Source organism: Diabrotica undecimpunctata, chromosome 4 (assembly GCF_040954645.1).
Source record: "Diabrotica undecimpunctata isolate CICGRU chromosome 4, icDiaUnde3, whole genome shotgun sequence".
Taxonomy (NCBI): domain Eukaryota; kingdom Metazoa; phylum Arthropoda; class Insecta; order Coleoptera; family Chrysomelidae; genus Diabrotica; species Diabrotica undecimpunctata.
The window spans coordinates 37,963,194-37,989,532 of record NC_092806.1 but is presented as its reverse complement, the minus strand read 5'-3'; the positions used below and the strand labels follow the sequence as shown (position 1 = coordinate 37,989,532).

The following is a 26,339-nucleotide window of genomic DNA, read 5'->3' as shown; positions in this document are numbered from 1 at the left end:
AAAAAAAAACGAGAAGAACATAGTAAGTGTGTATAGTATTTGTGTTTAAATTGAATAGTACCTACAAGGTTTTGTTACATCAAAAAATTTTTTTATTTTGTTTTGTAGGATTTTATTTTGTTTTGTTTTATACTGTTTAATTGTTTTGTTCATTTTATTTAATGGGACAATATGGATCTTGGCGAACAGCCATTTAAAAAAAGTAACGCGACACAAGACATACCTCTGGGGTGGTGTGGACGCTGTGTTAAAATTTGTTTTAAAAAAATTTGATTGTGTAACTTTTTAAGGACGGGTCACGTCAAAAGACGTTTTAGCGTAACTTCCGCGAGAGCCGGGTGGAATTCTGGTGGTAAGCTTTCTGCAAAATTACTTGTTTTTTATAGCTTTTTGTTTGTGGCATTCTGTATTTTTAGGAGAATGTAGGGAATAAGCCACAAAATATGTATTCATTTAAGATAATAATATTTATTTTGCTGTGGTTTTTGCTTGCCGTTCTGTATTTTTAGAAATAATGTTGGGAATAAGTAACAATATATTAATTCAAATGTTTAATTTACTGACGTTTCGATCTCTGTATAAAGAGATCGTTTTCAAATATACAAATGATAATAATATTTATTTTTCTGTGGCTTTTTGCTTGCCGTTCTGTATTTTTAGAAATAATGTTGGGAATAAGTAACAATATATTAATTCAAATGTTTAATTTACTGACGTTTCGATCTCTATATAAAGAGATCGTTTTCAAATATACAAATGATAATAATATTTATTTTTCTGTGGCTTTTTGCTTGCCGTTCTGTATTTCTAGAAATAATGTTAACTTACTGACATTTCGATCTCTATATAAAGAGATCGTTTTCAAATATACAAATGATAGATATATTTATTTTTCTATAGCTTTTTGCTTGTGTCATTCCGTATTTTTTTAGAGAATGTTGGAAATAAGCCACAATACATCTATTTGCATGTTTAATTTACTGACGTTTCGATCTCTATTTCAGAGACCGTTTTTAAAGTTAAGAAAAAAAAAAGAAAATAAATAATATAAGATTATATAAATATATAATAATGAACAAATAAAGTAAATATAACTATAATTTATATCTTTAAAAACGGTCTTTGGATATAGAGATGGAAACTTCAGTGAAAACCTGCAGATAAATATATTGTCGCCTATTTCGAATAATAATATTTAAACAATATAATATATTTAACGTTGAAATAAAAGTGAGTATATGCCACTAGATTTTCATACGTTTTTCCCCAATTCTCCGCCTTCAAATAATGAATCACTCTTCCAAATAGTGGAATTATAGTATTTGCCTATTTACTTTTTTCTTTTCGCATAAACTCGAGACGCTATTTTAAGACCAAACCTGAATTAATTGTAGATGCCGTCTCGGCTATACTAAGTAATTACTTGAATCATAATTGGCTTATTAAGCCCGCAATTTTGGCGGCAGTTGTTACTAAGTTATCCGATTTTTTTTTTAATTATTCTATAGTATTGTTAATGAAGACGAAGCCGTTAATTCTGTACCATTTGTGATTAAGTCGATAAATCAAAAATATAAACTTTTCCGTATGGCTATTTTAAACATTTTAATAGTTTTGAAGAATAAAAAATTTGTTTAGTTTCGTAGTCGTAAAAACTATTGGGTAATCATGTAACGAAAGACGTACATAATTATTAGCTGTGAGTATATCACTTACGCTTAAAAAAATCTTACTTACCCACTTATTCACGCCAAATTTCTGTGTTCTTATTGAGTTACCGATTTATTGTACTTAAATTCCCGGACAAAAAGTTAAACATTTTTTTATACTTTATTTCTTTATAACACGCAACATCAACTTTAATTGGAAAAGGAAACTTAAAAACTATTGATTATCTGCATCAAACTCTTTCAAATCGGAGTCCAAGTCTAGTGTATCTGCAGTGAGCAAATTTCGGTAAAAATTATAAAAAATTTCATCGATGAGCGGCAAAAGATCAAGTAGGTCTTTCTTTTTCTCCTTATTAACTGGCAGCAGCTTGTTTGTGATTTGGAGCAATGTGATTGGTAAAACGTGTTTTCCTCTTCTTCGGAAATTTTCAAATTTAAACGGATTGGAGACGTCTAAACTACGTTTATATTTCACTATTCCAATTTTACTATTACACTGTAACCACTGCACTGGCTGCCACAGGAACTTTTCGCTATCGGTGTTAACAACGGTTAATGCTCCTTTTCCTAGACTGCTAAAACCCAAGAAATCTTCTTGTTTCAGTAGCACTACTTTAAATGGTTTCTTTCTTTTGCAGGATCTTACCATCTGATATCAGTCATTAGGGTAATTAATCTTAATGTGTGTTCTCTTCTTTTTTTCTCTATATGAGTATAATCCGTAACACACTTCATGTGGGTGTGCCAATTGCGACGGTGAACTTGAAAGCGACTTGCTGGTTCTTAATTTAGCCTTCGCAAGTATCTGAGTAGAAAGTTACCTCTTCCACATCATGAAGTTGCAATAAAAGGTGGTAAATACAAGAAGCTATCTGATTGCTACCTCTTCCAGCAGTTGATTCGTCTCACGAGAAACATGTAACTGCAGTTGTTGCTAAATCGTGACTGCTAAGGTTATACGTATACAGTTGACGCTTATAAAAGACAGTGTTCGCTATTAAAAAGAAGGTTGGAAGGCACTATTAAGGATCAAAAGTCTATGATCTTTTTTAGTGTCTAAAGACGCAATCTCCTTATCCACCTGTTTCGCCTTGTAGGCATCGTCTGCGAGCTAATAGTGTTTATCACTCTCTTGCCTCAAAGTCTCTTTTTCCTCTCCCTCCTCAAAAACTATTTATTTTGTTTCGAAAATATCACATTTAGAATAAGTATCCTGTTTAGGTTTTTTAAATGCAAGGTTCAAACTGTGGAAGCAGTTCTTGTACAACGTTAATGAGACGGGTTTGTCCACTATTTTTTTTTACATGTCATACATTTTAGCAATAGATAAGTCACTAAACAAGTACTTTTTAGATATCCTATTTCTGCAGTAGAGGCTTTCATATTTTAAAAAATGAAAAAATGACAAAATGACAAAATAATATTTGGCGTTTTAAATTTTTTCCGCAGAGCGTTTATTACTTGAAGGCGCAATTCCACGTCGATCACGAAAAATAATTAAAGACAGACTAGTCTTGAATATTTAGTTACTAACCAGTCAAATAACTTCCTACTATTTAGTTATGTTGACAAGCAGGTAATTGAAGATACCGAGAAAAATAAAGCAACATTCAACGTGCCCAAGTGGATATTTCAACATATCTAGTTATTCACCTACTGAATATTATGTAATCGGATGTCCAAGTAAAGAAATAATACATTATTTCAAACAAATATTTAAAATCCTTCAATATTAGACAAGTCAATATACCGGTTCTAATACCATATAAATCGTCAAATCCAAATATTCACGGGCTCCTACCAAGTAAGCTCTTGCAAATTTGAATTACCCATTTATTCACCTGACGAAATTGAAAGAGAACTATTTCAAGATTAAAATATCTTGTTTTAACGAAAATTTTACTTATCCCCTTCTTTACGGATGGTACAGAATTATCCAAAAGACTTTTCCAAAATTCTCTTGATATACCGAGGATGCTATTGCGAATTTCATGATATTTACAGGGATTAAAACCCCCAAACGCCCTTAATATGTTTATGGAATTGATAGATTTGCTTATTTTTTATTTTAAAAATGCTACCATACAAGACCATGTATGTATCCATTCTCATTATAAAATGTGAATCAGTCCAAGAATTTAATAAAAAAATCGATTTTTATTTTTAAATTTCAAAATCGTGTAATTATTTTGGTACAAATTTTTACCAAGTTCAGTTATGTTGTTTCATCGAGCAATATTTAACCGCTTAATATGTGATTTTATTTACGACCATCACACTTGCTTTCAAATTTATGTGGTATTATTTTTTAAGTTTAAATTTGTAGCATTTCAAAATCACCTTGTATGTTAAAAGAACCAAATATTATTTCAATCCTTTTTGCGCCGCTGAGATTGATAAAAAACACATTGTAAAGTTTGTGTATATATCACAGATGTGTATTTTTTCGGTATTTCTTTCGATCGTTTCTTTTTGATACTGCGCCTCAAACAAATATCTTCTTAGGTCGATGGGAAAAGTATACAGGGAGGCGAATAATTTTTTAAAGATAATTACAGGACTTCCAGTGAGGCCGCTGTCAAAGGTAGTTGGTTTTGGTGTTGGTCCGAAAATATGTAGTATTGTGGCAGTTAATAGTGCAGTTAATGAACGTAAGGTTTAGGAGAATTTTGGAAGAAACAACACGCGGAGTAAGTCGTCTTAAAAAACCGGCTAATTTGTTGTGATGAAGTGGATTATACTCAATGTAATGTGTCAGTTTTAAAAAGAGTAATCACTGTTTTTGTTTTTATGCCGTCTCTCATCTAAGAGATTTGTAAAACGGCATTTCCAACCAATTTGAAAGATACCCACATGTGTTGAAGTTTTTAAAGAAGCCGAGTTCTCAAAATTTGCATCTCAGAGCTCAGCTTCCATCCACGTTTTGTTTGTCCTAAGCTATTACCTGCTATTTTGCAGTGAGAGAAGCAGTTTTTTGCTTGGCAGTGAATCGCCAGCAACAACCTCAGAAATTTCAAAGAAAAAATAACATTTAGTGAAATCCAGGTAACTTTTTTTGTTGAATTTTTAAAGTAAAAATAGACATTTTCTATTAATAATTGCTTTCGTAACAGCTTAAGAAATTATAATAATTAAAATTATAAACGTTAGGATGTGGTAAAGCGGTCATATTAATTATTCCCAAAGTTTAAAATTTAGTATTGACATATGACAGTTAGCTTTATTTTTTTGACAGTTGATACATACCTAATCATATTTGAGATTTTGCATATGCCTTTAAAAAGATATTTTCCATTTGTAATAATTTATTTCTGCTACAAAATATCGCCCAGTAACAATTGTAAGTTCTTATAGTATCTCCAACTTCTAGAGTTTGTAAACCCATAGTAAAATAGTAAGTTTGTTTTTTGTTTTCTTGTATTTGGTTATTCCTATTTATATTTGTATCTGTTTGTGCTGAGATAACAATAAATATTCAACATTTTTTTCTAAACCAATTTGTTTATTTCTGTTAAAAAAAGTTTCTAACTCCTTTTTGTTGTTTTTGGAAAGGAAAAGCCTTTGTTTTATCCAGCAAGAAGATTTTTTTAAGCGGCGTCCATTTTAAATAGCTTAAGAACTTCTTGTATTGTGTTTGCTCCAGGAGATTCATGTAAATACCCCTTTTTGATTCATTTTTGTAGTTACTCTAATTTAGCCCCCTTGTCGTTCACTTATCCACGATTCAGCTCTCCAGAAAAACCCTGATCAGCCGTTCGCAAACGCTCCGGTTTGTTTTCCCTACCCTATCTCTAGCCCCGTAATTTCTGTCCCCAATTTTCAACCTTTTATGGTAATACTTTATGTGGTACGCAAAATAATCGTTACAAATAAAATTAAATTTAAATTTATATATTATTTCTCACATACAAAAAGCTGTCCTTAAAACTGAGACAAAAAATTTAAATTCAGTTTAAAACAACAGCGCAATTATAATATTGATTTCTTTAGTAGTCAATCTGCTGGAAGTTATTTATCTGTCATTAGCAAATCTCATCGGAAAACCCATTTAATTCCTTTCTCATTTTTTCTCTCACATAATTAACAAAGAATAATCAACAGTCTTGAAAGTTTTCAGTGCTTTTTCAATTTACGTTTCATTGTTTAACTTGAAAGTTTGGTCAACATTTCACCTAAATGCCCCAAGAAAATGTCACTTCCCGCAAAAGTTTTTTAATTACAACTTTTACTCCGGCAAAAACAGTACAAGACTAGCACGTGAATAATGGTTTTTCTTATTGATGGAGTAAAAATGTCTTTTGATGAGCAAAGTAGTCTTTTTATTACTTTACCCTTACAGCTATTCTTTAGAAACGAATACACGGCAAAAATTTTAAAAGACAGGACTAAACTACAAGCAAATTATACAACATTGTACTCACAATGTAGAGAATATAGTCCATATTTCTGTTTAGTAAAATTTTGTTGATACCATAGACTTTTGTCATTTAGCAAGTTTTAATTTAATTCTTTAACCAAAAAAATATTCAATGCTATTATTAATATAGCATCAGATTATAAAAAGATATAGACAACTAAAATTAATAGATAAAAATATTCATACAAGGTCATTTCCTTCTCGTCTAGAGGCCTCTGAATTTTATTAAGTACTTGAATTGTTAATGCCCATTTTATCTACAAGGAGGCCAAACAGACCAACATATCCATAAATGATTTTAGGTATGCAGATATTGTAGAATTGTTAAAATTTGAAGGCGGCCAGTTTTGTGAACGTACGCGTCATGCAAAAGTAAATCTCAATGCTCACGTATTTACAAAATTAGACTGTAGGGCACGTCAAAATAGACGGTACTGCAAGGGATGTTACAAGAGAAAACAGGATGGACTGATAGATAAAAATAAAGTGAAGAAAGTATTAACCTACTGTGTCCAGTGCGAAAATAGTCTTAAGTTTTGTCTAGAATGTTTCAATTTATTTCACAAAACTCATTAATTTTTTTGAAATAAATGTATGTACATACCTATATATTATTAGATATATATTTCTATAGCTTATTTGTTTAGCACATTTTTTTATCAATTGTAGGTATTATTATTTCTATACTTAATGGAAGACCTCAATTTAGTTTTTATATCAGATTTTTCTAATCGGAATTGCTACACAGATCCTGGTTCAACATTGTATATTGCAGGGCCACATTGGATACATTCCTATGTTAAAATCGCATAAAATCGTGTCCTCGCGGCCGGGTAAGGATGATAAAAAATTTAAAGTCAAGAGGACACGCGGGGATATAAATATAAAACATTACAATATAAATAAATAAATAAAATACAATATAAAAGTACCCTACATAATTGTAAAACTTATGAAATAAAAAACGGGTGTGGCAGTCCGGTGGGACTGCCGGTAGAAGTTATACTTCTATACACGCGTTCGTCGTAACAAATTTATATAGGAGTCAATCTGCACAATCATTACATATGTTATGCTATAGGTAAGAGAGAGCAGAAAGCGAAAAAGAATTAGGTATACAGCTATACGGTGCATCGTTTGCTGTATATAAACATTTGACTTGTAATAGGAGTATAGTAAGTAAATGAAGGATTGAATCAATATTTTAATGAAAATATATATTTTTATTTTCATATAAGTATAAAAGGACTTGAATGCAAACACATTTTTTTACACATACTCTGCAGTAAAATTCATTGTTAATTTTGTTATTAATATAAAAATACAATACAATACACTGCAACATAATTCAATATAATAATACAATACAAATTAAAATGCAATATTCATACGTATTTAAAAATGACAATATACGTATCTTACTTACGCATATGTTTACATGATAAAAATATTAATAAAAAAAATATTGTTTGGTGATACAACTGTCAATTTATCTGACATTGACAAATACAATATTTAATTGTTGTTTGTTGTGTATATAAGTACACATTTGAACTTTCTTGATATTTTTACAAGTTTTAATTTATAATTTAACATGCCTAACGAGGCTTGTTAGTCCCGTCCAAATTTCCACAGTCGAACGCGCGTATAGAAGTATAACTTCAAAAACCAACAACTCGGATTATGTTGTAAATTTTCATTTTATTTTAAAATTTAGCATTTTTGCGTATATTACATATATTTAATAAAATTAACGTGGGGTTTTTAAATATTTAAAAAATAAAAAAGGCAATTCATGTTTGGATTCGAACTCACATCCACCAGCGTACGAACCAAACACGTAAAATATTTGCCAATTAGACATGACACAAACGGATTTCAAAACTGACATTCTAGGTCATACAGTGATTTATTGAGATTATTATTTTGAAATACAAAAGACTAAAATAATTATGAACATTTAATAAATAATACAAAACATAATATCACATAAATAATAATATTAATAAATATTATATTATATATATAATATTATCTATATAGAATATATATAATATTAAATATATATACAAAAGGAACATTTTTATTCTCGAGAGAGGAAGAGAGAGAAAATATGTCTTCTGTCTCTCTTTTACTCATTATCTTTATGTAATGATTTCAGCAATTCACTCCCATACAAATTTCCAACGTGGAGCGCGCGTATAGAAGTACAACTTCAATAATTACAAAAAGATAATTAATCTAATATTTCTTTAGATTATTTATTGTGAGAGAAACGCACGAGACTGGTTAGTACAACAAATAATCCATTTTAATAAATTCAGTTAAATTTAATGTCATTTTCCTTAAGTTACATCGAGTTAATTAAAAGATTAACTTGACTTAACTTAAGAGGATATTAAAAAAAATTATAGAAAGAAAAAATAAATTAATCAAGATTTAATTATCTTTAAATCGTGTTTTGTTTCCGTAGATAACGTCTTTTATTAGACGGTTAAAAAACTTCTATCTTCAATATACCATATTCCATAAAATTATAGCTGCTAGAGGATTCACCAATTCACCAATTTAAATATTCAACGTCATTGTCAGTGCAAATAATCATTCGTCTGGTTCATATGGATTAATGCAAATCGTACATTTTAGAATATTAACCATAAATCTAGCTAAGAATAGAGAGAAATGTTTGACGTCTACAATAATAAAATATTAAAAATATGAAATAGATATAACATTAAAAAAAAAACAAAAATTATTCGACGAGGATGGGATTCGAACCCACGCGGGCAGAGCCCATTGGATTAGCAGTCCAACGCCTTAACCACTCGGCCACCTCGTCGTTGAAATTCGGTTTTCAACGTCATGTTCTGGACCATCAACAAGTGGTACCTATGAATGCGATGGGAACTTTGTACTTTATTAGATTTAGGTACCTATTATAATAAATTAATATAAAATATGTATATATTATACAGCGTGGACATATAAAAGTCTGGAAACATCTAATTATATCGTAAATGAATGATCTAAGCTAAACAAAAACAGGGATATACTATTTTATAATATGAAGATTTGAAATTTGATGTCTGTATCGTTGCCAGACTAACTATTTTTCTGATACTAAGTATTATTCAAGATTTATATGTAATGAACCATAACAGCCTTTCTGAACACTTTTGTACACTGCATACTTGTGTTTCCGACTTTTTTTAGAGAAAAAAACAGTTCCGATACACAAAAAAAACCATTTACCAAAGTAAATTGTAAAGAAAAATCTTTTCTGTCGTATATTAGGCAAAGAACGACATTCGCAAAATTTTATATACTTTAATAATTTATATTCTCAACTTGCAAACAACAGGGACTCAAAAACGTTTGGTCGGTGATTAATTCGTATGGTGAGTATTCGTATGGTAACAATTTTATTCGAATATATATCCCCCAAAAGTATATCACAATGCATCTTTTTTGATGCAAGAGATCCCATTTTTGACGCTATTATAACCAGTGACGAAATATTTAGAGTTTTTAAAAACTGCCCCGATCGTAAGTCGTCTGGAACTGACCATATTTCTTATGTTTTTTGTTTAAATAGAGAATCTGTTTTAATGGAGAATTGGAAACGACCATTACCCCGCATACCTGGAGTATAGTCATTTTTACCATGATATTCAAAAAAAGCAACAGAGATGATCCAGCAAACTAGAAGAGGTCTAGCAAACTATATATGTATTGTCGTACTCAACTGTATTGAGATAATAAATAAATAAATAGACTCATATATTGAGTTAAAGAAAATATTTCACTTCCCGAATGACAATCAGAGTTCAGAGAATAAAGTGGTTGCATCGATAATGTATTCACCCTCACTTCTGCTGTACAAGCATTTGTACATTATAAACTGGCATTACGCATCATTTGCAGTGCTCAAAAGCTATTTGGCTTTAGGGTGAGTTCTAAAATTATAGCCATTTTGAAAAACTTAATGCTATAGCGTTATAATGCTAGAATGTACATTAAAACTATAAACGGCTGCACATGACCGTTTGATATCACAACAGGAGTCTTACAGAGAGAACCTTTGAGTCTATATAGAGTGTATATAGAGCAATTTTTGTATTAGTCAAGGGTAAAAAGGTATCTCCATTGTTAGCAAAAATCAAATAATAATGCTAATGCCCGCTGATGATTTGGTCATTCTTTCTGACTCAGAAGTTGTACTCGGTAAAAATTTAAGTTATCTAGAAAAATACAGCGATCAAAACCAGCTAACCGTAGATGTTGGCAAAACATGCAATTAGCAATGAAATAAGTTTAATAGCTTAAACCAAAATGAATTATGGCATCTCGTGTGCAACTTTTCGATTGGTTAGTTCAAAGCATTGTTATGAACTATGTGTTCGTTTGTGGAATGAGATATGCTGACCAGTTAAAAATAATACAAATAACTTTTTTAAAAAACTTTTACATCTTAGTATACATCACCTAATTATGACGTTAGGTTGGAAATAGGAAGAGTCAAAATTTCTTTCACTATTTTCAAGCTTATAAGCTACTTATTCCTTCACTAAAAAAATTAATTATGGTTGCAAGACAAACACATGAAATTTTTCACAGAGTGAGCAACACAAACAAAGTTTTTATACACAATACAATAATGCCGGATTTTTTAGTCTTTTTTCTCTAGCATAACTAACACCGACCTTGTCGACCTTGCCCCGAAGCTATGTTAGATCCAGGTGCAACATCAGAAACATTCAATTCAGAATATGGTATTTTCATCATTTACGTAACTAAGATGCATAGTATTTGTATTTTGATATCTGAAGATAACATTTTCTTTCACCAATTACCGTCCTAAATCTAATAAAAAAACTTCCATCCAAAGGTTTCCCATCGTAATTTGGATTTTATATTTTCCAAATTTTAAAAGTATTTATGGCTTAAATATCTAATACGTGATAAAACATCACGATGAGCCATCGCGTGTTTGGGGCTGTGTTATGTATTGTTATGCCAATTCATCCACTACGTCAACAGCTCCATTTGTTTTGTTAAAATGAAGTATCATTACAGATTTATAGGCGTCTTTTTCCTCATCAACTTTATCATTAAAATGTTCTGTCCACAAATCGTGGGCTACATTTGCATCCGATAGTCACTTCAAAAAAGCACGTAAACGCAATGAGTTTTAAACGCTGTAGTGGGTGAAAAGCGTTTAGTATTGAATTTAATGCTAATTAAAAAATGGACAAAAATTTAAAAAATGTATTAAAAAAGATAGGTGAGAAAAAGAAGGTCTGGGGTGCATCTATATTAGCATAAATCTGCTCTATATTTCACTCATTGTTATAAAACAGCAGTTTTATTCTATATATCTATCTATCTATGATGAAAATTCATTACAGCTGATCTCATGGTAGTCTAATAGAATTCTCATTTAATTTTATTGGATTTTTTTATTACATAGTTATGGAATCAATTCATTTTATTTGACGATATTTTAAAATATTTATAAAATAGGGCTGGCCAAGATGCCAAAAGGATATGAGTAATAAATTTTCTACAATAAACAGTACTCTCTAAATCGAAAAATGTGCTGTTTACCACAGCCATTAAAACTACATCTTCAAACTACAAAACTTGCTGACATCAGTAAACCATAAAGTTTACATACATATTAGAGAAAATTTCCATGTCTATAAATTAGAGAAATGAATGTGTTTGTGAACAACAAAATTTGCCCATTAAATTGTGACTGCTTCTACGTATACGGTGTATATCCAATAAAGTTAATGGGCAAGACGAGATGTCTGTTATTCCGGGCCCCGAGAAGAAACTTGGTAGTCATTTATTAAACAAATCTAAACTACCGACAAGACCTGCTCCATTTTCGAAATATGTACCTGCCTCAGTGTCGACAGTGCTGTCTTCTTATTAGACCAGGCAATTTCCTGAATGGAAAAGTTTAGTAATTACGTAGAACATACTGAAAACCGATTATACATCATGCATAAAATTAAATGACAAATATTAAGATAAAAATACTATTTTTTAAGTAATCTGTAATGACAATTTATCACAATTAATTAAAATCATTTTTCTTAATTTGAATATCCAAGTTGAAAGCCATTTTCAAAATATAGTAATAAAAAAATAAAAAAATTTTTTTGTGTTATCAAATTTTATTTGATAATTTAATCACAACTAAATATGTCAGCTATAATGGAGCTATAACCCAGCTTTTTTCGGAAACTCTAGACGAACAAGGCTAAGTTAATGATAAATAGAAAGACTTTAAAAAGGCATTCGACAAGATTAATCACTACGATTTATTAGCTAAATTGGATGCTTATGGGTTCTTGAATTCACGTTTACTATTAATATCGTCATATCATCATCATCATAAGTGGCTCGACAATCCGTTGTGGATCTTGGCCGGCTCACAAACAAGTTGCCACTCCTGTCGATTCCTGGCAACTTCCCTCCATCTTCTTAACCCTAGAATCTGTAGGTCTTCTTCCACATCATCAATCCATCTCATTCGTGGTCGTCCTCTGCTTCTTGTGCCCTCTGGTTTTGAAAATGTTAATCTTTTCGTGTATTCGTGATCTGACATCCTAGCAATGTGTCTAGCCCATCTAAGTCTCTGCACTTTAACGAATTTCACAATATCTGGATCGGTGTATAACTGATATGGTTCAAAGTTATATCTTCGACGCCATAGCCCATTTTCATTTATGGCCCCAAATATCTTTCTAAGAATTTTTCTCTCAAAAATACTAAGAAGTCTTTTATCATTTTGAGATAAGATCCACGTTTCAGCCCCATATATCAAAACAGGTCTTATTAAGGTCGTGTATATATTAGGCTTTAGTGCACGTTTTATATTTTTATTTTTTAAATGTCTCTGGAGGCTGTGAACAGTTCTGTTTGCTATTGCTATGCGTCTTTTTATTTCGTCGCTTGTCGTGTTTGTTGTGTTTACTAGCGATCCAAGATATGTAAATTCTTTGACTTGCTCAAAGGTATGGTTGTTAATTTGAATTCTTTGTTGGATATTTCGAGGGTTTGTAGAAACCAACATATATTTGGTTTTTTCCTCGTTTACCACAAGTCCTAATTCACTTGCTGCATCCGCAAGCCTTGTAAAACACTGCACCATGTCTCTCATACTTGTGCCCACTATAACTATATCGTCAGCGAATGCGAGAATTTGCGTCGATCTATTAAAAATATCGTCATATATAATTAAAAAAAAATTTCTTATGTAGTATATGAAAGTTACAGGTCAATCAAATTTACTGGTGGCTCCGAAATTTCTCAAGGCTCCAACCTAGGACTTTCCCTTTTAAATATTTATAGATGACCATTACCGACACTTGATTACTAACTTTTTACTTTTTGTCAATGACTTAAAACTCAAACAAGATCGAAAACTGTTTTCTATTGACATCTTTTAGTTAAAGATGTGAAAATACCAGTACCAGTATGAGATAGCATCTTTTAATGATTACAAAGTGCCATTAAATGATGGTATAAATGGAGAATTGATAAAAAAAGGAGAAATCGTTTTACATCGAAAATTACATGACGAAAAATTAAAAAGGAGAAAAATTAGGGAACTAAATTTCATTCGAATAGATAAATGCAACACTCAAGGTTAGTTTTCACAGTAATTTTTAAAACGCAATATGTTTTAAGTGCGTATTAGAAACTGTATCGATCGTTAAGAAGTAATGACGAAATAAAGCAAAGAACATCAATAGAAACAGACATACTAACATATATAGAACAAAAAAGACTAAAGTGGTATGGACATGTAAGAAGAACTAGCGACAGCAGATGGATAAAGAAAATAACCGAATGGAGCCCCATAGGAAGGAGAAAAAGAGGACGACCCCGAAAATCCTGGAGGAACGAAGTAGACGACGCCATGAGTAAGAGAGGACTGAACGATGGAGAATGGAACAACAGAGAGAGATGGAAACGGTTGAGCGAGGGAAGGCAGTGAATACTGTAGAATCCCTAAATATATATATATATATATATATATATATATATATATATATATATATATATATCGATCGTTAAGATATACCGGATCAAAAAAGTGATATATTTACTGCCCGGTTTTGCCAGGTTGCCAAGTACAAAAGCAACCTTTATGACCCTGCATCCATTTGAAATGTACCGCAGTACTAAACTAACCTAGCTCTGGTATCATACATAATTTTCTTCACAGATGTATCCAATGTATCCAATCCAGTCTAGCAGTATATGTTTTTATTATTCTGATCTTTTCATTATTCTGAGTGTATCCACATGACTCTTTTTGGAGTAAGAGTTGATTGTAGATACCTGAAATATATTGTTTAATATACTTATACCAAAAAGATCTTTCAATATGCCCTCGAAATTTATAAAGAAGGAATAAAACTCAACGGGGAAAAAAATTGGGACTGAAAATAAATACAAAAACAACAGGAGTTAAGGGGAGAATAATGAGCTCATATTAAACCTGGTAGATCTGCTTTTCAGAGACTGAAAAAATTCTAAATAAACTCTACTTTATCATTGGATATCCAATTAACGATTTGTAAAGACATTCATTTATTCTATATTTTTATACTAAGTGAAAACATGGACTCCTGAAATTACAAATATAAGGCGGGTAGAAGTCTTTGCGATGTGGGTTTTCCGCAGAATGCTGAATATCACTTGGACAGATCATTTTACCAACAATGAGGAGCTAAGAAGAATGTGAATTGAGAAAAAGCCCCTCAACATTATAAAGTCCGGAAAATGAGTTATCTAGGACATAATACAGAGGAGAAAAGTGTAGGTTTTACGATTTTTAATGGAAGGGAAAGTAGTAGGAAAAAGAGGCCCAGGAAAAAGAAAATGTTCATGGATGAAGAATGTAAATAAAGACATGGACATATATTTATTACTAGTAACAGTTCAAAATAGAGAGCAATCTGCTATCGAGCTTAAGTCTTTACCATGTTTAAGCTTTGTGCTTCTTCAAGGGTGGTTTTAATTGATTGGTGAGAGCCGCAGATTGCCGTCCTCTGAGACAGGGCGAGATCGCTATAAAGCAGGGCTGTGTAAACAGGTTGGGTTTGCTTGTAGTTTTTTGGTTGTGAATTACGGTGTGGGCATCTTGATGAGAAGGCGGGATGAGGTCCAGTACAGTTCGGGCATTTTACTCGAACTGGAACGAAATTGATAGATCTTGGAATCTCACAATTTAACCGTTCTCCCTAGATCCTGATACCGTTAAAAAGTGCATCGGCGAATTTAGATTCGGAGTTTGTGAAAACTCAGATATATCAGGTGGGTTGGTTAGTGGAGAGGGCAATTATGCGAACTATTTTTGTAAAAGGAAATCTGCTTTCGGATAAGTTATCCTCGATGGTTTTCTGGGAAAGGTTTTTTCCGACTCCGGCTATGACTAAGTGAAAGGTTTGTGGATCTTTTGGAGTAGGATACGGATTACGGGGTGTGCTATATTTTAGTGCTGATATTGCTAAGATGAGTTCGTTTCGATTGATTTTTCGAAGTTTTGCCGTGATGTCGTGGATGTCTAGGAGTTTATTAGTTCGCACGGAGGCTGCCTTTTGAGGTGGGAAGACTTTGATTGAGTCCATTTGGGGGATGAGGTTGTGGTCTGATGAGACGGTAGAAAGGTCTCTGCTGGCAGATACCTGAGGGTATAAGCTCGATTCTGTAATTGTAGATAGGTGGTGGTTGTTGTGTGTTTGCGGTTTGAGGTTGAGAGGGTGTTATTTGTTGGGGTGGGCTGGGTGTATGTGTAGGTGTGTGTATGAGTGATGGGGTTGATTGTGTGTGTTGGCGATAGTGTGTTTTGTGTTTATAAGGGTGTGTGATTGCAGGGATAAGGGGATGGGGATTCGTAGTAGGCTTTGGATATGGAGGGGGTAGGGTTGTGTTGCTCTGTGTGTGTGTGTGTTTTTTTATAATTTCTTTGGCGTGGTGAGTGTTCTAAGTGTTGTGTTGTTTGTGTCTGTGTATTCTGTGGGTTTTTGCTTGGATATGGATATGTGGCTGTGGTCTGTGATGACTTGCAGATCCCCTTCCCACTCTTTTATGTTGGGAATAGGACCCATACCAGGATCCGGATATTATAACATTCATTAAAATAGGACGGCTGCGTTGGATAGGACATGTAGAAAGAATGGAAGAAGGCGAAATACCAAACAAAATATTCAAACAGATGTCAGTAGAAAAAAGAACAAGAAGAAGACCGAAACTGAGATGCTTAGAACAAATAGAAAATGATATAACAACCTTAAAAATAAAAAACTGGAGAAAAAAAGCACGAAACAAATCAGAATGAAGAAGAATCCTGGAACAGGCCAAGACCCAAAAAGGGTTGTCGAGCCAGTGATGATGATGAATAGGACCCATTGTGTAGAGGATGGCCTGGTTTTCGGACGATTCCATCTCCAGGTCGAAAGGGATATCTCCGAGGAGATTGTGGTTTTGGAGGGTTGTGAATCTGCTATCACTAAACTTTAGTATGAAGAAGGTATCTTAAGAAGAAGGGGTATCTAGTGAACTCTCACTTGAACTAACAATAGTCGTCCCGCATAAGGTATCCGTTTAAAGGAGATGTGCGTTGAAGGGAAAAAATAAATATTATGTAAATTTAATTTTTTTAAAAATAAAGTGTGGGTTAAAAATAAAATAAGTAAGTAATAGACTATGAACAAGTATAAATAACATTATGTATGTTATTAAAAAAAATGTCAAGGGTTGTTTGCTTAAAATTGAGAGGCGAGTTGTGCCATACTAGAATTTCCCGTTAATACAAAAAATGTTTCATTGTCTTTAAGGTTTCTGTAAGCTTCATTATATGTCTTTTATATTGGAAACATTAGGTTCTTTGTCATCACTTTCACTTTCTGATAATGTTGCAACAGCCTGGTTTATCTGAAACTCTCGTATACACTCTTGAATGCTCATATTAGAATTTTGTATTAAGAAGTTTTTATCAATTTTCGTATAATTTAAAAAATATGTATAGAAGTCTTAGTTATTTTAGATAACTTGGAAAGTAAAAGATGGTGCTCAGAATATTCTTCTTCTTTAGGCTCAATATCGATCTGTGAACCGAATCCAGCTTTAAGAAAGCAATTGTTAATTATTTTCGGTTGCACTTTCTTCCATAAACATACGGTCCAAATTAAGGCGTTGGTAATATTGATAGACTTGTTAACCTTTCGCAACTAACTTAGGTTTTCTGAATATTAAAGCTAACATCGGTTTTAGAGACCAACATAAAAAGATATTTTCATTGACACATTCTAAAGCGTAGGATTTTGTTTGATCCTTAAAGGAGTCAAATTAAATAAGAATAACATCTATTTTTAATTTATTAAACATACGCATTAAACAACAATAAGCAACATTAAATGACAGACGCGGCAGATACAAGACCTGACACAGACAGGACAAAAAGGATGTTAGAAACAGCAGAGATAAAAACACTTGATGGTAAGACATTATGGAACAGAGCTAGAAGTACAGATATACGACGTAGATGCAAGGTGGAGAACATCAAGAACTGGGTAAGAAATAGAAGAGTAGAATGAAACCATCACATAAGTAGTAGTAAAGACGGTTCCCCAATAGGAAGATGATCAGTAGGAAGACCACGAAAACGATGGAACGACAACTTACTGGAGGCACATTGAAAAACAGACAGAGTCATGTATATATAAAAAGAAGAATAAAAAGAAAAAGAATTTATAAAACCTCTTAAACATTAACAAAACACCAAACAAAATAAAAACACTTTAACTCAAATTTAAGTATAACGAACTGGTCATGGCTATACCATAGTTGTTTAGATAACAATACTGAACAAGAGTTCTCAATGGTATCGGTAATAAACAACAAATAAGAAAAATATTGGAAATATATCCATACATTGTTAAAAACTCTTTATTAAGTTCATTGACGCATCAAATACATTTTTCACAGAAGGAAGTCACTTGTTCTAAGCATATGAAATGTTTATAACGATAACATGCGAATTTTGTCATCCTGCTTTTTTTACGGGAGCAAACGAAACATCGAAGGAAGAAACATCTTTGACCTCGGTAATGTTATATGTTTTTTAAATTCTCAGTTTTATTATTCGTGGTACATGGGTAAGGTTAGTGCGTTTTCTCACGTGTGCTACGACTAACTGGTACCCAAGATTCGCCAGAAAATTTCTTCTTTGTACTGTTTTTTTTTCTGTTGAATTATTGCCAAATATAACAAATGAGTTATTACCAGCTATATTTAACAATCTGTAGAAAATCATCATCTGCCAACGTCTTGTGATTCGTGCAGTTATAAGTTGCACTCAATTTGTGGACCATGTCCACACCTCCGTTCGTCTTATTATAATTACAAATTATATTTGGTTTGCCGGTCATTTTTACTTGTTCTTGGAATGTATGAAACTAAGGTTTTGTCTTAAAATGCAAACATGATAGATTTTTCAGGATTATTTATTTTCATTTCAGCTGGAATTTGAAGTTTGTTTTCCAATTATCGTGAGTCCATGATATTTCAGAAGTTTATCTGTTAAAAGAGTGCTTGTAAAAAAATTATGCATCGTTGCGTTACCTTTGATTCCCCATATCGGTTGATATAATCTTGGTTCTAGGGAAATATTAGACATCTCTTATTCATACCCTGCTTAAAACGGCCCAGTTAGCTGTTTGCCAACATGTACCTTACTTTTGCAGTATAAAACATTTTATTGTCAGCTATAGAGTATCTTCAAGCCATATCTATTTAATTTGAATGGTATATATGATCCACACCGACCTCTAAATACCCATAACATCTCAACTGTGACGTACTTTGAAATCAATAAGCACTTCGGTAAATTTGTGTTAAACTTGTCAAACCGTTTCCTGATGGCAGCCAGTTTAATTATAGATTGTCTCTCTGATCTTGTGGTAGTATCGTCGAAACTTAATTACTGAAGTAAAAGTTTAAATCTTTTTATAGACATAGTTAAACGAAAAATGTCTGTGCTCATACTGTTAGTTCTAAAAAGGGTCGAAGTCTGAAATATAGACTAATCAGCATATGGCGTTCAGTTCATCTACATCTGTTAGACTTGCTGTCCTGTTTGATTCAGAATATTGTTTTAATTCGATATGTCGATTTGTATAAAATAGTATTTTTTCTAACATATCATTTGTGAAAAACAATTTTGCAATTTCTCCATATTTACATTACTGTTTTCTTGTACCTAGCTTCACCATTTACTCCTGGCCATTGGATTATTCAATTGTCAACGAGGGTTTGCACGTTCTTACATTGATCTAAATGTTTTTCCATCGAGTACCGTCACGTTGAACGAAACAAGGTTCACGGGTCGTTCTCGTAACTTCTAAAACAGAGGCCACGTGATTGTCGGACATATCTTGTTCCGAATCACTATTCTTATTTTAAACTTCTAAGTGGTCTTCATCTAAGCTGGAATCACTATCCTCTGCTACATCAGATAAAACTTCATCAAAAAGTCATCTAAGTCTTTCTTGTTCGGCTATATAACTGCACGTAGGCATTTTCTGTAACGTTACATTATTAAATACAATAAGGTAAATGAAAGAACAGCTCAAGAAAACCAATGATTTAAAATACACAACTACTTTGCTGTTTATCAATAAAACAAATTAATCATACCCTTTTATTCAAACGGATTTAATTACACCAGATTTACATCGGTCTCTGAGACAAAACTTGCCGAAAATTGCATAAGTACCTGACACTGAAGACTCAAACTTCAACATTAAAAACAGACACTTAAATTAGGCAGCTACTGACGGCTGCGAAGATACAAAACGAACGATTCGGATATAATCGTAAAAATTCGAAGTGGTCTGTCTCACAGACCAAATGTGAGTCTTGGAAGGAAATTTTCTTTTGTAAAATCTCATTCGTGCATCGACGATAGTAGCCTATGAATCAGCCTGTCTGTAGTACGTTTTAAAACATTTTAAAATCCCTTAATCTCTTGTCACTCTGATGTAGTGTTTGGCAGTAGAAAGATTATTTAAACATTACATAACAAAAGTTGTGGATAAGACGCAGTATTGTCTAAGAACAAAAGAAATTTCGATTTTTCCTGTGCATTCTTCTATCAAATTTATTTAGCCAGTCAGTAATGATTTCCCTTATCATCCACGACTTGTTATTGCGGTACCATTCGATACGTAATTTTTATACATGTGAACCCTTAAAACAACGAGGATTTTTACTTTTTCCGATTACCAGTGGCCTTTATTTGTCCCCTATCATATTGGTGCGAAATGAAACTGTAATTCTATCTTTCGAAGCCTCACTTCCAGTGCACCTGTCTCCTTTTGGGGTATACGTTTTATGGGGTAATGCTCTAAAAAGAATCCTGTCTCATCTGCTTTAAAAATGTCTTGCGGTAAGAAAATGATTATGCTTTCATTAAAATGAGCAGATTTCAGCAGCTACAGTAGCTGCTTCACCACATATAGATTAAAAGGAAATGTTTCTCGTGCCATTTACCAGAAGCTTTCATATCAACACTTAGTACCTTGGAATTTCTAATGCTTTTTGTTGAATAATCTTACCAGAAAAAGGAATATTTAAAGACCGTACTGTACAAAACCAATCATAAACAATTTGGTCTAATGCAGCAGCTTCTTCTTCTTGTAATACTTATCCATTTCGGATGTTGGCGACCATCATGGCAATCTGTATTTGGCAAACTGCTTCTCTGAAAGATTTGTGGTTGTTTTGTTGAACCACGTACGTAGATTTTTCAGCCATGAAATCCTTCGCTTTCCTGGTTTTCGTTTTCCTTCTACTTTTCCTTGTAGAATTAATTGCAGCAACCCATATCTTCGTCTGTTCCTCATGATGTGACCGAAGTATTCCATTTTGGCTGTTTTTATTGTGAGTAACAACTCTTTTCCAACCCTTTTTCAGAAGTACCTTCGGCTTTTAAAAAATTTTATGTCTCAATGAGAAAACAATTATTTACATCATTGGCGATTGATGATTATTTAAACTTCCAGATTAAGGAAATATTTGGAAAAATATTATTATTTACTATTAGCGTCCGTTGTTGAGAGTGTCCGTTAAAGAAAGTTGAACGGTACAGGTCAATAAATTCCCATAACTCCAAATGATTTTTGTTTTAAAAACCGTCCATATAGAGAAGGTCTCCAGCGAAGACAGGCGTCCGTTAAGAGAGATTTTGACTGTATTGTAAAATATTTTTTATCACAATTGTTTTCTTGTATTCACTAGTCGAGCATCTTTAATAAGTGATTACTTTATATAGGTGATAGGTGAGTGAATTTAGGTATTTGTTTTATATATAATCAATGATTTTTAACTGAAAGTGTATAGAATCAGCGTATCACAATCCGTTATTTTGTTCTTAATTTTGAAACAACGAGAAACTTGATCACACGTATTTTTCCCACGTGCGTCTTCAAATCCTTTCCTATTTATTTTTCCAAAGCAGTAAATCTTTCACTTTATAGTTATTAATCGTAGTTGAGCTGCTAAAAGGCGATGAATTGCACGCCAACTTTCCCAAGAACATAGGAAAATAAAAATAATGATAAATTATTTGTAAGCGGAAAGAATTTTGTGTTCCGGCATTTTTAGTTCGGTACAAAAAAAAAATCAAATATTAACTGAAGCTTACGATTAGGTTTTTAAAATAAAGTAAATTAATGTCATCTACAATTAGAAAATAGGTATTTAAACATTATTTTCTTAATAACAAAAAAACCAAAAGCATATTATGCACATAGAACCTAAATAGAAGTTAGATACATTATTAAAACCAAGATACGTTAATATAATTTGTTCTTTCTTAATTTTAAACAAAGAAAAAATAGAAATACAAATAGAAAAGTTCTGCTTCTTCTATAAATAATGTAACTTTATAAACGTAGTATGTTTGTTATTGTTCTTTAAGTAATTATTTTGTTTTAATTTCTGTTAGTTTTATTCATTTATTTTGTTTTTTTTTTGTTTTTTCTTTTTATCTTCAAAAAATAGTTAGCACAGACCAACTTTCCATCAATTAAACATATTGTCTAATCTTGATTCTTTATTTTAAATCTATATATAACATATTATTATATAAAATGTCTATGCTTTAATTCAAATAGCGAAAAACTATATTTATCTGTTGAAAATTGTGATAATAAATCAGAGGATTTATAATAAGTGCTACTAAATCAGACGATAAATTTAGGAGATGAACAACAGGGTTTTCGTAGTGGAACATCGTGTACATATGCAATATTTGTTATAAAGCAAATTACTGAGTACAGAACCTATAAAAATAGGCAGCGGAATAAGACAAGGAGATTTATTGAGCCCCATGCTCTTTAATTTGATCATGGATGAAATCATCAAAAGCGTTAACAAAGGAAAAGGATGCAAAATGAGAAACAAAGAAATAAAAGTACTCTGTTATGCAGACGACGCAATATTGATAGGGATTGATAGAGATGAAGATAGTCTACAAAGTCTGGTCCATAGATTTAACATAAGAGCAAAAGAATTTAATATGACAATCTCATCTCAGAAAACTAAAATAAATAGTAGTCAGCAAAGAATCAACCAGATGTAAAATAGAAATTGATGGCATCAGTATTAAACAAGTAATGAAAATAAAATACCTGGGAATTACACTGACCATCTATGGCGAGCTGGACAAAGAAGTGGGAGATCAATTACAAAAACAAAAAGACTGGCAGGATGCCTTAATCACACTATATGGCGAAACAGACACTATTATACTGAGATGAAGTCAAGAATTTATAAAGCCAGTGTAAGACTAATAATCACATATGCCTCAGAAACAAGACCCGACACAGCCACAATGCAAAGGCTACGGGAAACGGCAGAGATGAGAGTACTAAGAAGAATTGTATGAAATACGCTGAGAGATCGAAAGAGAAGTGAAGATATTAAAAGAAAATGTAACCTACAATGTATAAATGAATGGACACAAAATAGAAACAAAGAATGGAATAACCACATAAGCAAAATGGAGGAGACCCGTGTCTTCAAAATAACAAGAGATAAGTCACCAATCGGCAGAAGAAGTATCGTGCGATAGCCCAAAAGATGGAATGACCCTTCCAAAGAGGTATTAATCCACCAATAAACAAGCAGAATTGCTTATAAAGAGGAATAAGAAGATGAAAAAGGAAATTGTGGTTTCCGTGTTCTGTCATATTAGTTCTGCTTTAATGCAGAACTAAGAATATATTTTTATCTATTTAAAGTGTAATTTTTGTTCCAAAACTCATTTATATCAGTAAATCTGCATCGGCTAATTTTACTACTACTACTGCTAAGAATTTCCACAGTTTTCACTGTCTTCCTTCACTCAACCGTTTTCTCCAATTTTCCCTGTCATTCCAGTCTCCATCTCGCAGGGTTCTTTTCTCCATAGCCTCGTCGATTTCATCTCTGAATGACCTTCGGGGTCTTCCTCTCTTTCTTCTTCTAATCGGGCTCCATTCTGTGATTTTGTTTATCCAGCGTCCTCTGTCCGCTCTTCTGACGTGGCCGTACCAGGATAGTCTCTTCTCCTCTATATAGTCGATTATGTCTGATTGCACTCCCATTCTCCGCTTAATCTCTGCGTTTTCAATTCTGTCTCTTTTTGTAAGTCTACAGCTTCTCCTCAGGAACTCCATTTCTACTGCTCTTATTCTACCTCTATTTCTCTTGTTTATTGTCCAGTTTTCGGACCCATATGTCAGGATACTTCTTGTCAGGGTATTATATATTCTCTTTTTTGTCTTTATCGTAATGTTCTTATCCCACAACACTGAGTTTAGTTGTTTTATACAGTTTCTTGTTTGTCTCAGTCTGTTGTTTATATCTTCTTCTGTTGTTCCCTGGTTCGATATTATGGTTCCTAAATACTTGAATTTATCTGTTCCATTTATTTGTCTTCCCTCGTCTATCTCTAGGTTTCTCATATCCTTGTTTTCTGTTGTTAGGTATTCGGTTTTCTCTAAGTTTATTTCCATTCCGTTGTTTTTATATTCTTCTTCTAGTTTTCTGAGCATAAAGCTGAGATCTTCTTCATCTTGTGCGATGACTACTTGATCGTCGGCAAAACTTAAGGTGTATAGGTATTCGTCTCTTACTGGTATGCCCATTCCTTCGCACTTTCTCCTCCATAGTTTGAGTGTCTTTTCCAAGAATATTTTAAACAGAGTAGGGGACGTAGCACAGCCTTGTAGAAGTCCTTTTGTCGTCTTAAATGGATTGTAGGCTTTATTTCCACATTTAATAGCTACTTTGTTTTCTTTGTATAGTGCTTTAACGGCTAATTTTCTTTATATTTAATATTTCACCAATATTTAGCGTCTTTTTGATAATTTATTATTATTTTGATATTTATTTTTTAAAATAACCCAACTCTCTAAGCCACGTTTTTTTTTCAACTTTTATTTAGGTGTATGTAGCTAGAATGTTTTAATGTTTTAGCTAATATATTTTAATATTAATTATATTCATTGGTAAGGAAATATTTAAACATGGTATGATGCTGCAACATAAGGTTTTTTATTTTAGTTTTTTGTCCATATTTTTAATTTTCCTGTCCTGTTTTCTAGGAGGGACTTCCCTAATCGCGTGGTGAACTACAGGGAAAAAGCTGCAGTAACAAAATAGCCGAAACAAAATCTACGAAGAACTAAACACCTAGTTAAAACATATTTAGCATTCATCTACAACCATACTACGTCCAAGTACAACTGCATGAAGCCTACAATCCATCCAACTAGATAATCCAACCATACATTTTGGTATACACTTTACATAAGTATCATTTTCATATTTTTTACATCTTCAGACAGAATTAGCTCTTTTTTAATAATATAAAAATTTCATTTAATTTTTGATGTATAATAAATATGATCAGTTAATATCATAATTCATCTGCTCCAGCAAAACTCATTTTTCAGATTTGCATTTAAGATAAGACGTTCCTTCACCTGAGAGGCTAGAGCGAGTCTAAATCCAAAGCAATTGACAACATAAGTTGAAGTTTTATTGTTACAATAATGCTCTCCTATTCTTCACGTATCTTGTTAAGAAATCTAAAATAACTTCTTTAGTTGGTATTTTGAACGCTACATTGAAAGATGTTACAAAAAAAATTTAAACAACATAACTCTGACAGCAGGACCAAATGTTGGATTGGGTAGCTCAAGGTTCATTTTTCTGTCTTAAGCCAGCATAACAAAGGATAGTTTACTAGAAGATAGTAATTTATATTACAGAAGAGTGGAAAATATTAACAAGCAAAGGAACAGGTTTTAATAACATCTTCATATAAAGTATATAAAAAAAATCCTGCATTAATGAATCCTCCACCTAATGAAAATCTAGCAACTAGAGATCAAACCTATTAGCTTCCTAATGACAGCTTTCCTTTCCTAATAATTATCCTAATAATAAAAAGAAAAATAATTTCCAAATTTATCTATAAAGACAAAGTGCAGTCTTAATCTATCACATTAAAACAATAAAAACTCAATATTTCGTTTACGCAACGTGAGGTTAATGCCTTAAAAATATGAGAGTTATAATAAAGTAATAATGAATAATGCACTAAGATAATTTAGTCTTTCTAAAAAATTAATTAAAATTAAATACAACTCAAATAGCCACGGAAATATTGTAACGAAGTGTAAAGATGGCAAAGTATAGGAAAACCAACCAATAGAACTAGAAATCTTAACTAATTATGAAAATTTAAAACCATGAGAAAAAGGAAAGAAAATAAACGACAATAATTTAGCAGAAAGTATGAAGCATTATTATATTTAGTTCAAGACTCATTTATTTTGTAGAAAGACATAAAAATAAAAAATTCTTTACCTTAAAGAATGACAGATTCTCTCCCCCACATGAGACAGAATCAATATAACCGTTATATCGTTTTTTAAGATCGTTTTTTTTTTACTTTTTAATAAATTATTACAAAGATAAACAAACCAGTGATTGATGGCACACATATACAAGACAAATCAATTAAGTTGATGTATTTTCCCGTTTTTTACTCGACTTCTCAGATTCATCACTCATATTCTTTGCTAAATTGCCGAAATATTGAAGAATAAAGCGATAAAATCTATTATCTTGTTCCCTCATTCCCTCGGTCCAGAATGTGATAGCTTTCGTCA

General features: G+C 32.1%; 1 non-coding gene across 1 annotated transcript; it reads right to left on the bottom strand.

The window, feature by feature from the left end:
• Nucleotides 1-8,844: 8,844 nt before the first annotated feature.
• Nucleotides 8,845-8,926, bottom strand: TRNAS-GCU (transfer RNA serine (anticodon GCU)). The gene has a single exon. It is a non-coding gene; the product is annotated as a tRNA-Ser (tRNA).
• Nucleotides 8,927-26,339: the final 17,413 nt, after the last annotated feature.